We start from the raw sequence: 14,155 nt of genomic DNA, 5'->3' as shown, positions 1-14,155 counted from the left end.
TACTTTAAGCTCTATGAGCACTTGTGTTCAGTAGGAGAGATATGTTTCACATTAGCGAAGACGACCAAATGTTCTTAGCTCTTCAGGTATGCATGTATGTTTATTAGGCTTTTTTGCTTGTCGTATTGTGTTTTTTCCACGGTACGCGTTTACGCCATTGATTATGATAATCCTGCAATTGTGAAGAGCAGAATTCCATATTACTAAGAGTCGCTGGCATCTATATTAGCGACTTGTCACATGAGCCATTCCGTAACAATTGTTGGTTGCCTCGCTAACTGACTCCCAGTGCGTGGGGTATGACTTCCTATGATACCCAATACTTCCACCAAATTTTCTTTGGCAGCACAGTTGCATGTAAATGAAGCCCCACAATCACTGGATGTACAATTTGAAAACAAAACTGTCAAAGTCATTTAGTGCCAGACGGGAGACGCTACTTCCAGCGTCGAATGCTGATTGTCATTTCTGGTAGCTCTACAACCGGCTTCTCCCTCTACCCACGTTTACGGCAAAGCTGATCGAAAAAGTCGAAGACGGTGGAAAACACTGCACTCGTGCTGTGTATGTTATAGAAGCAAGTCGTATGTCTTTTGTAACAACGAGGGGAGTTGGGGGGGGGGGGGAGAATTCAAGTTATTGTAGGAAAATACGTCAAGTTAATTGACATAAAATTAAAATAAGCCGTTTTTGTGAAAGCAAAATTGCGGAAAAATTAGAAATGGTAAAAAAGTGCACTCGTTCTATGCAAAATTACAGGGCGTTAAATGTAACAATAGCTGTTCTAAGCTGAATTAATGGCGCGATCGTCGTGAATGGCCTTGAAATATCATTTGGTTCTTTCAATTTGGCGTCAGTTAAAGATCTTCCTACTTGGATAGTACTAGAAAGGAGCACATTGAATATAATGTTTTTATTGACGAAGTTAAATTTAATCAAATAAAAACTTTTCCTGTTGAGAATTGTATTTCTGATCGCTATGCACATCTAGTTACAGTATATGACATAGCTCTATACAGTAATCCAAAACAATTCTCCAAAATAGTGCGTTCAGTTAAGGATTTAGATCCCCCAATTTTTTGGGAAAGCTTGTTAACAGTTAGACTGGGGTTAGGTGTACAGGAAACTTGAAGCCAATTTAAAATTTAACCTAATTCATGATACCTTTGTGAGTATATGTGAAAACAGTTTCCCTTAGGTAACAGAGAAATATAATTGTAACAAACCATCTAAAAAACTGTGGTTTACTAAAGGTTTATAAATATCTTGTAAACAGAAAAGGGAAATATATCTTTTAGCTAGAAGGAGTAATGGTCCAAAAACAGCCAAACATTATGAAACCTACTGCACCGTATTAAGAAAAGTTATTAAAGAGCCCAGAAGTATGTGTATTATGCCAGAGATAAAATTAAAACAATTTGGAATACTGTTAAAAAGGAGACAGGGCAACCGGGAGCACAGGAAGACTGTATTTCTATCAAACTCAGTGAAATGTTTGTCAACAAACGTCAGGAGTAGAAAATATTTTTAATAATCATTTTTTGCGTGCTATAGAGAAAATAGGACCCAGCTGTTATTCGAAAATGCAAGGTGGTGTAGGGAAGAGGCAATAAATATGCAATTTGATAAAACTGAAATTCAAACCACCTCTCCTGCTGAATTTAGAAAAATAATAAATACACTCAAAAGTAAAAGCTCGCATGGAATTGACGGCATTTTCAACAGAGTACTGAAAGCATGTTCCCAACAGATACGCCAGACTCTTAGCCATGAATGTAGTAGCTCACTGAAATAGGGCCTTTTTCCAGACAGCATTTGCTATTGGTAAATCATTTCATAAAAAGTGAAATAGTCTGATGCTAACAACTTCCACTTCTGACAGCTTTATCCAAAATTGTTCGAAAGTAATATATTCAAGAGCAGCTTCATTTATTTGTAAAAATGAAGCACCGTACTAACAAAATATCAGTTTGATTTTTAGAAAGATTTTTCAACAGAAAATGCTATATATGCTTTAACTGATCGAATATTAAATGCTTTGAATAACCGAACATCATCAGTTGCGACATTTTTGTGATCTCTCAAAGACATTTGTCTGTGTGAATCATAAAATTTTTCTAGATAACGTTAAGTATTGTGGTATGAGTAGGACACTACACATATGGTTTAGTCCGTATTTAACTGGAAGAATGCAGAAGGTTGAAATTAACAGCACAGATAGTCTGTAAAAATCAGCAGAGTCCTCTACCTTGGGAGGTATCAAGAACGGTGTTACAGAGAGTTAAGTCTTGGGTTGCTTATTGTTCCCCAATGATACAAGTATAGTAATGATCAAACAAGAATGTCTTTTAGAACATTATTAAGTGGTTATCTGCAAACAGACTCCCACGAAAGTTTGAGAAAACGCAGTATATACAGTTCTGTACAGTAAATAGCATGACGCCATTGATAAATGTCGTCATTGAACAGATGTCTGTTGCTAAGACATAATATTCAAAATATCTGGGTGTGTGCATTAACGAAAAACTGAATTGGAAGAAACACATCGATGATCTGCTGAACTGTTCTAGTTCAGCTAATTTTGCTATTAGGGTTATTGCAAATTTTGATGGTAAGTAAATTAGCTTACTGTGCCTGATTTCAATCCGTATAGCATCATATGCTGGGGCAATCCATCATTAAGAGAAAAAAGTACTCACAGCACAAAAGAGTGTAATTAGAATAATAGCCGAAGCCCACCCAAGATCATCTTGGAGACATTTATTAAAGGAACTGGGGAAAATACCTGTACCTTCACAGTACATACATTCGTTAATGAAATTATTAATAACCCATCCCAATTCAAAAATAATAGTAAAAATATAGAAATAAAATACATAGCTATAACTCTAGAAGAAAGGATGATCTTCACTGTTCTGGATTAGCTCTGACTTCGGCAAATTTAAACACTTCCGCTGGCCACTAACTCCCCAGACATGAACATTATTGAGCATATACACTGTTCAGAAGAGATGTCCGGCCTACATGATATTAGTTTCTTTGGCTCTTCAGTGTACAAGGATTCCGTTTTTATCGATGGCAGTACGGAATCCTAAAGTAGTACCAATTAAGTATAACTTGCTTAAAAATGTGATTACTGAGGTTGCAGCCAGAGGAATTTCACGTGGAAACCTGGCCATGAGAGACTGTGACACTAGGCAGGAGAGGGCTGGATAGGACTCATGGGTCGGAAAGATTACGATGCCACAGCAGAGCATGTGGTGGAAGCGAACTGGTCTCATACATCACCAAATTGGACACCTGCCCAGTTTACATTAAAGCTTGTTCCATAGATCTTGAATTCATTTCGTAATGGTGTGCAACGTGTCGTTTAACATAAGGTTTCTTTACACGATATAATTAATTATAGTTTTTTTTTTTACAATTGCTACTTCATATCTAAAAAGTCATATCTTGAGCAGAAGGAGTTGTCATGCAGAAATTCTTTTAATTTGTTCTTGAATGTTGGCTGTCTGTCTGTCAGACTTTTAATGCAATTTCGTAAATGACCAAAGACTTTTGTGGCAGCGTAAATCATCGCCTTCTTTGCCAAAGCCAGAGTTAATCCAGCATAATGAAGATCATCCTTTCTTCTAGTGTTATAGCTATGTATTTATTTCTATTTTTTACTATTGTTTTTGAATTGGGATGGGTTATTAATAATTTCATTAACGAATATATGTACTGTGAAGGTACAGGTAATATCACCAATTCCTTTAATAAATGTCTGACTGGAAATCCTTGTCTTCTTTACATTTCACTGCTGAAGATGAAGAGATAGAGAAAGTATATGAGGATATCGAAAATGTAATACAGTACGTAAAGGAAGTCGAAAATTTAATAGTCATGGAGGCTGGATTGCAATTGTAGGGTAAGGAGTGGAAGAAAAGGTTACAGGAGAATATGGGGTTGGGACAAGAAATGAGAGAGGAGAGAGGCTAATTGAGTTCTGTAATAAATTTCAGCAAGTAACAGCAAATACTCTGTTCAAGAATCACAAGAGGAGGAGGTATACTTGGAAAACGCTGAATGATACGGGAAGATTTCAGTTAGATTACATAATGGTCAGACAGAGATTCCGAAATCAGATACTAGATTGTAAGGCGTACTCAGGAACAGGTATAGACTGAGATCACAGTGTAGTAGTGATGAAGAGTAGGCTAAAAATTAAGATATTAGTCAGGATGAATCAATACGCAAAGAAGTGGGATACAGAAGAATTAAGGGGACTGATGACCATAGATGTTAAGTCCCATAGTGCTCAGAGCCATTTGAACCATTTGAACAGACGAATTAATGAGTAACGAGATACGCTTGGAGTTCTCGAAGACTATAGATACAACAATAAGGAATAGCTCAATAGGCAGTACAATTGAAGAGGAATGGACATCTTTAAAGAGGACTATTACAAAAGTTGGAAAGAAAATCGTCGTTACGAAGAAGGTAACTGCAAAGAAACCATGGCTAACAGAAGAAATACTTCAGCTGATCGATGAAAGAAGGAAGTACAAAAATGTTCAGGGACATTCAGAAGTACAGAAATACAAGTCACTGAGGAATAAAATAAACATTAAGTGCAGGGAAGGCAAGATGAAATGGCTGCATGAAAAATGTGAAGAAATTCAGAAATCAATGATTTCCGGAAGGTATGACTCAGCATATAGGAAAGTCAAAACAACCTTTGGTGAAATTCAAGGCAGGCGTGGTAACTTTAAGAGTGCAACGGGAATTCCACTCTTAAATACAGAGGAGACAGCTAACAGGTGGAAAGTATACACTTAAGGCCTCTATGAGGGTGATAGAGTTGTGTGATGTGATCGAAGAAGAAACAGGAGTCGTTTCAGAAGAGATAGGGAATCCATACTAGAATCAGAATTTAAGAGAGCTTTGGAGGACTTTAAATCAAATGAGGCAGAAAAATAAATAACATTCCATCACAATTTATAAAATCAATGGGCGAAGTGGCAACAAAACGACTATTCACGTTGGTATGCAAACTTTATGAGTCTGGTGACATACCATCTGACTTTCTGAAAAATATCATCCACACAATTCCGGGGACTGCAAGAGCTGACAAGTGCGAGAATTATCGCACAATCAGCTTAACTGCTCATGCGTCCTAGATACTGACGAGAATAATATACAGACGAATGTAAAAGAAAAGCGAGGATGTGGTAGATGACGCTTCAGGGAAGATAAAGGCACCATAGAGTCAATTCTGCCGTTTCGGCTGATAATGGACTGAAGAAAAATCAAGAGACGTTCATAGGATTTGTTGACATGGAAAAAGCGTTCGACAATCCAAAATGGTGCAAGATGTTCGAAATTCGAGGAAAACTAGGGGTAAGCTATAGGGACAGACGGGTAATATACAATATGTACAAGAGCCAAGAGGGAATAATAAGAATTGACGTCCAAGAACCAAGTGCTAGGATTAAAAAGAATGTAAGATAGGGATGCAGTCTTTCCCCACTATTGTTCAATCTGTACATCGAAGAACCAATGACGAAAATAATAGAAAGGTTCTGGAGTGGAATTAAAATTCAAGGTGAAAGGATATCAATGATACGATTCACTGATGACATTGCTATCCTGAGTGAAAGTGAAGAATAATTACATGATCGGCTGAATGGGATGAACAGTCTGATAAGCACAGAAAATGGACTGAGAGTAAATCGAAGAAATACGAATGTAATGAGAAATAGCAGCAATGAGAACAGCGGGAAACTTAACATCAGGATTGATGGTCACGAAGTAGATGAAGTTAAGGAATTCTGCTACCTAGGCAGAAAAATAACCAACGACGGACGGAGCCGGGAGGACATCGAAAACAGGCTAGCAATGGCAAAAATGGCATTTCTGGTCAAGAAAAATCTTCTAGTATCAAACATAGGCCTCAATTTGAGGAAGAAATTTCTGAGAATTTACGTTTGGAGAACAGCATTGTGTGGTAGTGAAACATCGACTACAGGAAATCCGGAGTAGAAGAAAACTGAAGCATTTCAGATTTGGTGCTATAAATGAATGTATAAAGTAAAGTGGACTGATAAGTTACGGAATGAAGAGGTTCTACGCAGAATCGGAAAGGAATATGTGGAAAACACTGACAAGGAGAAGGGACATCTGCTAAGACAGCAGAGAATGACTTCCATGGTACTAGAGGCAGCTGTAAAGGGCAAAAGCTGTAGAAGAAGACAGAGATTGGAATAAATCCAGCAAATAATTGAAGATGTGGGTTACAAGTGCTACTCTGAGATGAAGACGTTGGCACAGTAATCCATGGCAGGCCGCATCAAACCAGTCAGAAGACTGATGACTCAAAAATAAAGACAGTGTTAGCAGCCAATAATGTAAAAGGGCTAGCGTGGAAAGGAATATAAGTATATCAATATCAGACAGGAGATAAAGGAAGACTGCTATCGGAAAGGAAAACGGTTACAAAATAAAACAGAATATCAAAATATTTGCACTAGAACTAAGTAATCAAGAAAAGAATTGTACCTGGCATATGACAAATTGAAAAACGGTATCTACAAATTTAAATATGGTTTATGGTACAAAAGAAAAATATCAGAAGGGTTGTGGAAGATTTGTCACTTCAAATGAAATAACACTGAAATAAATGAGTAGGTGAGTGCCACACTTACAAAGAGAACAGGAGAAAAAGTACAGAAAATAACAAAAAGAAGAAACGTGCAAAGAGATCAATAATATTTTTGAAAGACGTGAAGGGTAAGATCATTATTACTCCAGTAGATGCTACGAATGATAAATATAGTTGCATGAACTAATCTCAGTCTTTTAGACTGTCAAGTATAGCATTAATAACACAATTTTAAGAACCATTTCTGGCAAATCGTCAAGTCAAAAAGGAAAGTGTTTTAGATACATGTCGGTTAAGCTCGCACCTTGGGAAATGAAACCTTAGAATGAAAACAACACTATAAAATTGAATCATGCCTCAGCAGGAACAGGCCGACAATTAAAAAACGTACAATAAGATCTTCGATGTTTACTCCAGAAAATTATTTCTGATGTTGGCACTGTTAAAATCTTTTCAAGCAAAGTGGGATTAAAAAGCGCACATCATATACTCACTGACAGAAGAAGAAGTCTAAATGATACAGCGCAGTAATCCGTCGACCTTTTTTTGAAGGTTTTATTACGCAAATCCAGATTTATGCTAGTGCCTAGCCATTATCAATGCACTATTTTTTAATCTCGATGCATGTTAGTACCCTGTTGTTCGGACCGCAGTCACAGTTCTAACATGAAAAAACTTTATGTTCTGCCTTACGGCAGGTCTTGTCATGGGGAAGGCCTCGTCAGACAGGTCCACCGCATGAGCGTCTAGGGAAGTGATTCCAGTGGTGGTTTCCCGTTGCCTTCCACTGGTGATGATGAAATGATAATGAGGACAACACAACACCCAGTCCCTGAGCGGAGAAAATCTCCGACACAGCCGGGAATCGAAACCGGGCCACTTGGCGTGACAGACCGCCACGCTGACCACTCAGCTATCTTTTTTTTTACCTTTTTATTTCTTCACGATGAAATAAAATACTTCTTCTGTAAAGAAAAGAAACTTGTTTTCCTTTAAATCATTCCCCTGCGTAATGTTCTTCTTCATGACGAAATAAAAAGACTTCTTCTGTAAAGAAAAGAATAGTATTTTCCTTGAAAATATTCCCCTGCTCGTCCTCCAACAAGGTGGCACTGATTCAGCTGACACGCAATCCTCAAAACTCGTCTAAGCTATCGGGGCAGACATGCATCGAGATGAAAAAAAATAGTGCACTGATAATGGCTAGGCACTAGCCGAAATCTAGATTTGCGTGATAAAACCAGCAGAAAAGGAAAAAGGACGACTGATTGCTGCGATCTATCATTTATAAATTACATAATAGTCGCTGAGTGCACCCACTTTTCTAATGGAAGGTAAACTGATGAAGAAGTATTAATTGCAATCTTAATATTCGAGATTTGTTTTTGGAAAGGGTCCGCTTTGAGCAAAAACCTGATTTTATTTTTATTTCCCAGACATGCTTCTCTGAAGTTACAGACTCATTAGTGAGTTTTTTATTACCTTCCTATAGAACAAAAGAAATTCTTTCTAACACGTGCACACACAAAATTTTCAGTTTTTAACACAGTATATACATACTTGAATAATAGACGAATTCTTATATATAATACCCTGTTGTAACATTCTGTTTATTTCCTGGGTTTTATGTTATTTCAAATGGTTCAAATGGCTCTAAACACTATGGGACTTAACATCAGAGGTCCCCTAGATTTAGAACTACTTAAACCTAACTAATTAAGGACATCACACACATCCATTCCCGAAGCAGGATTCGAACCTGCGACCGAAGCAGCAGCTCGGTTCCGGGCTGATGTTATTTAATGCAGTTGTTTTGTTTAACAGTTTGTCATCTACAGCCATATCAAACTTAATGTAGAACAGTTATTTACTTCGACATTTTACGACTGAGTATGTTATGGTTATGCCCACCATTATCTAATACTATGTGGAAGATAGTGTGTGCGTATGTGTATACGCGTATCTGTATACGTGTGTGAGTCTGCAATACCTTTCACCTACTTTTTCTGGTTTCCCCACTATCTTCACTGCGAAGTCCTGCACTACGTAACTTTCACTCTCAGTGTTTGCAAACTACAGAAACAATATGGCAGACAGCTGAACAGCTCAATATTTTCTGTGAGGGAGTTTTGAATTTTTGTGGCTCGTATCTCCCATTTTGTTGTGTGTGTGTGTGTGTGTGTGTGTGTGTGTGTGTGTGTGTGTGTGGGTGTGTAGGTGAATGGGCGTGACTTTTATTTATTCAATTACTACTTTTATTTTTATTTCTGATTTGTTTACTTATTCATTTTTACTTATTGTGTGTGTGTGTGTGTGTGTGTGTGTGTGTGTGTGGTCATAGGTTGTGTTCCAAAAATGAACAGCATAGATACAGAAGTGATGATATTTTCTGCAGGACCTGATCATCATTTTGCAGGAAATGCTCAAGCACGTACAGTTCAAGCTGTTACTGATTTGTTTGACTGATGGGGCTGCTAAGTGCTACACCACCTACTGCACTCCCCTGACTTAAGCTCTCGTAAGATCAACTTGATTTCGAAACTGAAGGAAACACATCACGGCATGCGTTTCAGAACTGCTACAAATTCGTCGGGCAATAGACCGCGCCGTGGGGAACTGTCAACACATCTGGCACTGCTAAGAGTATCCTACGACTTCCACATCGCTGGCAAGTTGTTATACACAATGCTCGTGACTACTTCGAAGGTCAGTAAAACTTTGAAACACGTATCTATTTTGTACGAGCTATAAATATATAGGTGCCACAGTTAAAGTTCCAGCCCTCGTACATTCACATGCACTTTCACACAGACGGAAATGAGAAGGATGCAAATCTAGGATGATAAAATATATTCAATGTAAATGTAATTGAGGGTTTCCTTGTGAACAGTTACAGGGTGTTTCAAAAATGACCGGTATATTTGAAACGGCAATAAAAACTAAACGAGCAGCGATAGAAATACACCGTTTGTTGCAATATGCTTGGGACAACAGTACATTTTCAGGCAGACAAACTTTCGAAATTACAGTAGTTACAATTTTCAACAACAGATGGCGCTGCGGTCTGGGGAACTCTATAGTACGATATTTTCCACATATCCACCATGCGTAGCAATAATATGGCGTAGTCTCTGAATGAAATTACCCGAAACCTTTGACAACGTGTCTGGCGGAATGGCTTCACATGCAGATGAGATGTACTGCTTCAGCTGTTCAATTGTTTCTGGATTCTGGCGGTACACCTGGACTTTCAAGTGTCCCCACAGAAAGAAGTACAACGGTTCATGTCTGGCGAATAGGGAGGCCAATCCACGCCGCCTCCTGTATGTTTCGGATAGCCCAAAGCAATCACACGATCATCGAAATATTCATTCAGGACATTAAAGACGTCGGCCGTGCGATGTGGCCGGGCACCATCTTGCATAAACCACGAGGTGTTCGCAGTGTCGTCTAAGGCAGTTTGTAGCGCCACAAATTCACGAAGAATGTCCAGATAGCGTGATGCAGTAATCGTTTCGGATCTGAAAAATGGGCCAATGATTCCTTTGGAAGAAATGGCGGCCCAGACCAGTACTTTTTGAGGATGCAGGGACGATGGGACTGCAACATGGGGCTTTTCGGTTCCCCATATGCGCCAGTTCTGTTTATTGACGAAGCCGTCCAGGTAAAAATAAGCTTCGTCAGTAAACCAAATGCTGCCCACATGCATATCGCCGTCATCAATCCTGTGCACTATATCGTTAGCGAATGTCTCTCCTGCAGCAATGGTAGCGGCGCTGAGGGGTTGCCGCGTTTGAATTTTGTATGGATAGAGGTGTAAACTCTGGCGCATGAGACGATACGTGGACGTTGGCGTCATTTGGACCGCAGCTGCAACACGGCGAACGGAAACCCGAGGCCGCTGTTAGATCACCTGCTGCACTAGCTGCGCGTTGCCCTCTGTGGTTGCCGTACGCGGTCGCCCTACCTTTCCAGCATGTTCATCCGTCACGTTCCCAGTCCGTTGAAATTTTTCAAACAGATCCTTTATTGTATCGCTTTTCGGTCCTTTGGTTACATTAAACCTCCGTTGAAAACGTCGTCTTGTTGCAACAACACTGCGTTCTAGACGGTGGAATTCCAACACCAGAAAAATCCTCTGTTCTAAGGAATAAACCATGTTGTCTACAGCACACTTGCACGTTGTGAACAGCACACGCTTACAGCAGAAAGACGACGTACAGAATGGCACACCCACAGACTGCGTTGTCTTCTATATCGTTCACATCACTTGCAGCGCCATTTGCTGTTGAAAATTGTAACTACTGTAATTTCGAAAGTTTGTCCGCCTGAAAATGTACTGTTGTCCCAAGCATATTGCATCAAACGGTGTATTTCTATCGCTGCTCGTTTAGTTTTTATTGCCGTGTCAAATATACCGGTCATTTTTGAAACACCCTGTTGGTAATTTAAGTACTTTTATAGCGCCACAGTACACAGAGACCTTTCAATACTTACTGTCTGGATCGCCCTTAATCTACGTTCTAGTAGTTGTTTAGATGAACTTTAGACTGTTAGCGTGACCTGCGTCCAGATCTTAAGTAGACACGACTGTAATGTTTAATTCATGTATACTAATTCAGTTATACAAATACTCGTAGACGACTAGTTGCGCACTTGGAACATTCCAGAGAGCCTGTGAATGAGAAAAATTGGCACTGTCGCGGTGGTAAGTAGGGATGGGTACCTAAACTCAATTCCAACAACAAAAAATATAATCCTCAAAATGTGTTCTGGAAAATTTGGAAATTTATGGTAAGGTCTTATGGGACCAAACTGCTGAAGTCATCGGTCCATAAGCTTACGCACTACTTAATATAACTTGAACTGCCTTACGCTACCGACGACACGTACACCCGTGCCCGTGGAAGGACTCGAACCTCCGACGGGAGGAGCCGCGCAGACCGCGAGAAGGCACCTTAGACCACGAGACTACCCGCGCCACTAAGTGTGTCCTCCCTTGGACGTTTGTAGCACAGTGCTTCACAGAAAATTTTCACTATTTGAAGCTGTTACCGCTGACGCAGTTTCCTGTATAGCTTAGATACAAAATTCTGCAGGACTTGCTTACACGCACTGACTCATCTTGCAGTACAATCTTTGTAAACTACCTGTCGGTCAATCAAAATTCACTTTGTACGGATTCGACAGTGCGATGCGGACCTCCTGGTATCAATACTTGGTTTGCATACAATTTTTGCAGAGTCATGTGTAACGCTGGCCTTGATTCTTGATTTCTCCCTGTGACATACAATTATGGCTTCAATGAAAACGAAATGTAGATGGACAGGCCATAGAGCCAGGCGGCTAGATGGTGACTCGACCAAGCAAGTTCTTTGCTGGAAGACACAACAACTCAATGGACACGCATCAGTGAAAGAGAGGGTAAAAGATGGAAAAGTCTAGCAGAAGCCTGTATTCAGCAACGACGACAAATGGCTGATAATTATGATGTTACCACTTGACGGTTTTTCATCAGAATTAAATGTTTTACCTTTAGCAATGCAGCAAGAAATGACATGATGCCCCTAACCCACTAGGAGAAAATTTGCTCTTTGATACTTATGGAGTATAACTAAGCAATTAAAGCTCCATTAGGGCAAATTCCTAACTACTGAAAAGCAACTCCAGGCGCAAAGTGTGAACGTCCAACTAGACTAACCATTTGTAATAGAATCCGTTTCAATGTAATTCAGAATTTTCTCAGATCTTGCTCTATATTAATATTCTTCTCAACATGTAATAATTTAAGTGTTATTGTACCACATGATTACCCCTTGCAACCAAACGTAAAGTACTTGGACGAAACCAAGTCTGAAAATGGCACGTTATACTCTGCGCACGAATTAAAAATTCACGGCACTCATCTTTCGGCTACACAGCCGCCAGGAAAGCAGTTTCCAGAGTGTGCTTACTCCAGATTTAATTATGGCTTAGTCTCTGCGCCCGCAAACCCAGTGTGTACTTGGCAGTCGAGAGAACTAATTTGTTGAGACAGAGAGCTCCAGAGATAATTTATTTAATAATGCGTAATTAAGTGAAAAGGGCCACAGAAGGCAAATACAGGAAACGAGTGGAGTGGATGCCACAGTTAATTGGGTCGATGGTTTGCACGGCTGGCAGAGTATCTACTTTTGGTGGAGAGACGGTGCTGTGAGGGTGGGTGTGGGTGGTGGTAGGAGGGGTTGGAAGTCAGCCACAGAGAGAGAGAGAGGAAAATGGAAACGAAGCTTATGTCTAAATTCGTGTCATGTTGTTCAGGCACTACGATTGAGACAGAGCATTGTTCATATACTATTTATAAATAGGTGCTCATGACGGAAGAGAAGGTGAAAATGTTTTCCTTTCTACGATACTGATTGAAGCAGAAGAAATGAATTAAAATTTGTGCTGCTGCCGGGACTCGAACCCGGTCCTTCTTGATAACCATTTCACCATCACGGCATTGCGGTTAACATTGCTGCACGAACTATCCAACCTGAGGGCCCCCTCCAACACAAATTTGTTAGTTATAGTGCTGTGGTTGTGTAGTGGTTAGCATTTCTCCTTAACAAGCAAGAAGACCAGGGTACGAGTCCCGGCTGCAGCCCAAATTTTGATTCATTTCTTCTGCTACAATCATTATCGTAGATAAAGGAGAGACTTAAATGTCTCAGGGAAAAATATAATTATAATATCTACGTTAATTAACAGTAGAGGGATAGTGATATCACACGTCCTTCTGAAATATTTCATGTTATTCCCAATAAATCACTATCACAAAGATGGAGCTCATACTAATCATGTTGAGACTAATAATTTCGTACGAGTTTCCTGTAAGCAACTGCGTAGAATGCTCTCATTGTTAACGTTGTTAATCTCATACACTCAAAGCCATACCCGTCCTCAGAAGTATGTATGCTACAAGATGTAAATATTAAATACTGAAGCAATTATACATAGAGAATATTCTATAAACCATTTTCAGCTTTTGCTGCACGTGAACGTGTTACGTATCTGTGATTTTATCGGTTGCTGTACACTGTTTTCTTTTTCTTTTTTCTTTTTTTTGCCGATTCTACGCTGTACGACTCTTCAACTTTTTTACGTGAACACGTAGCTCATCATTAACCCTCTCGTAATGATGTCCTGTTATATGCGTTGGCTTCAATATAGTAAAACTGTTGGGTGGTGTATTTCTGACGTAACAGTTTAGTTTCTTATTAATCATTACAATTTCTGGTTTTGATATAGGCCTACTGTTCCTAGGAATCACTGCCAAGTGTATTTTCTTGTTCCGCTTTCAAATTTTTATGTAGACTGCTTTCCTATGTGGCTCGTCTTTTGTAAGCATGTTTAATTAGTGGAAATTGGTTGGCTCTGAGCACTATGGGACTGAACTTCTGAGGTCATCAGTCCCCTAGAACTTAGAACTACTTAAACCTAACGAACCTAAGGACATCACACACATCCATGCCCGAGGCAGGATTCGAA

Source organism: Schistocerca cancellata, chromosome 2, assembly GCF_023864275.1.
Source record: "Schistocerca cancellata isolate TAMUIC-IGC-003103 chromosome 2, iqSchCanc2.1, whole genome shotgun sequence".
Classification (NCBI taxonomy): Eukaryota; Metazoa; Arthropoda; class Insecta; order Orthoptera; family Acrididae; genus Schistocerca; species Schistocerca cancellata.
The sequence above is the reverse complement of the archived record's forward strand: the minus strand, read 5'-3'. Positions refer to the sequence as shown.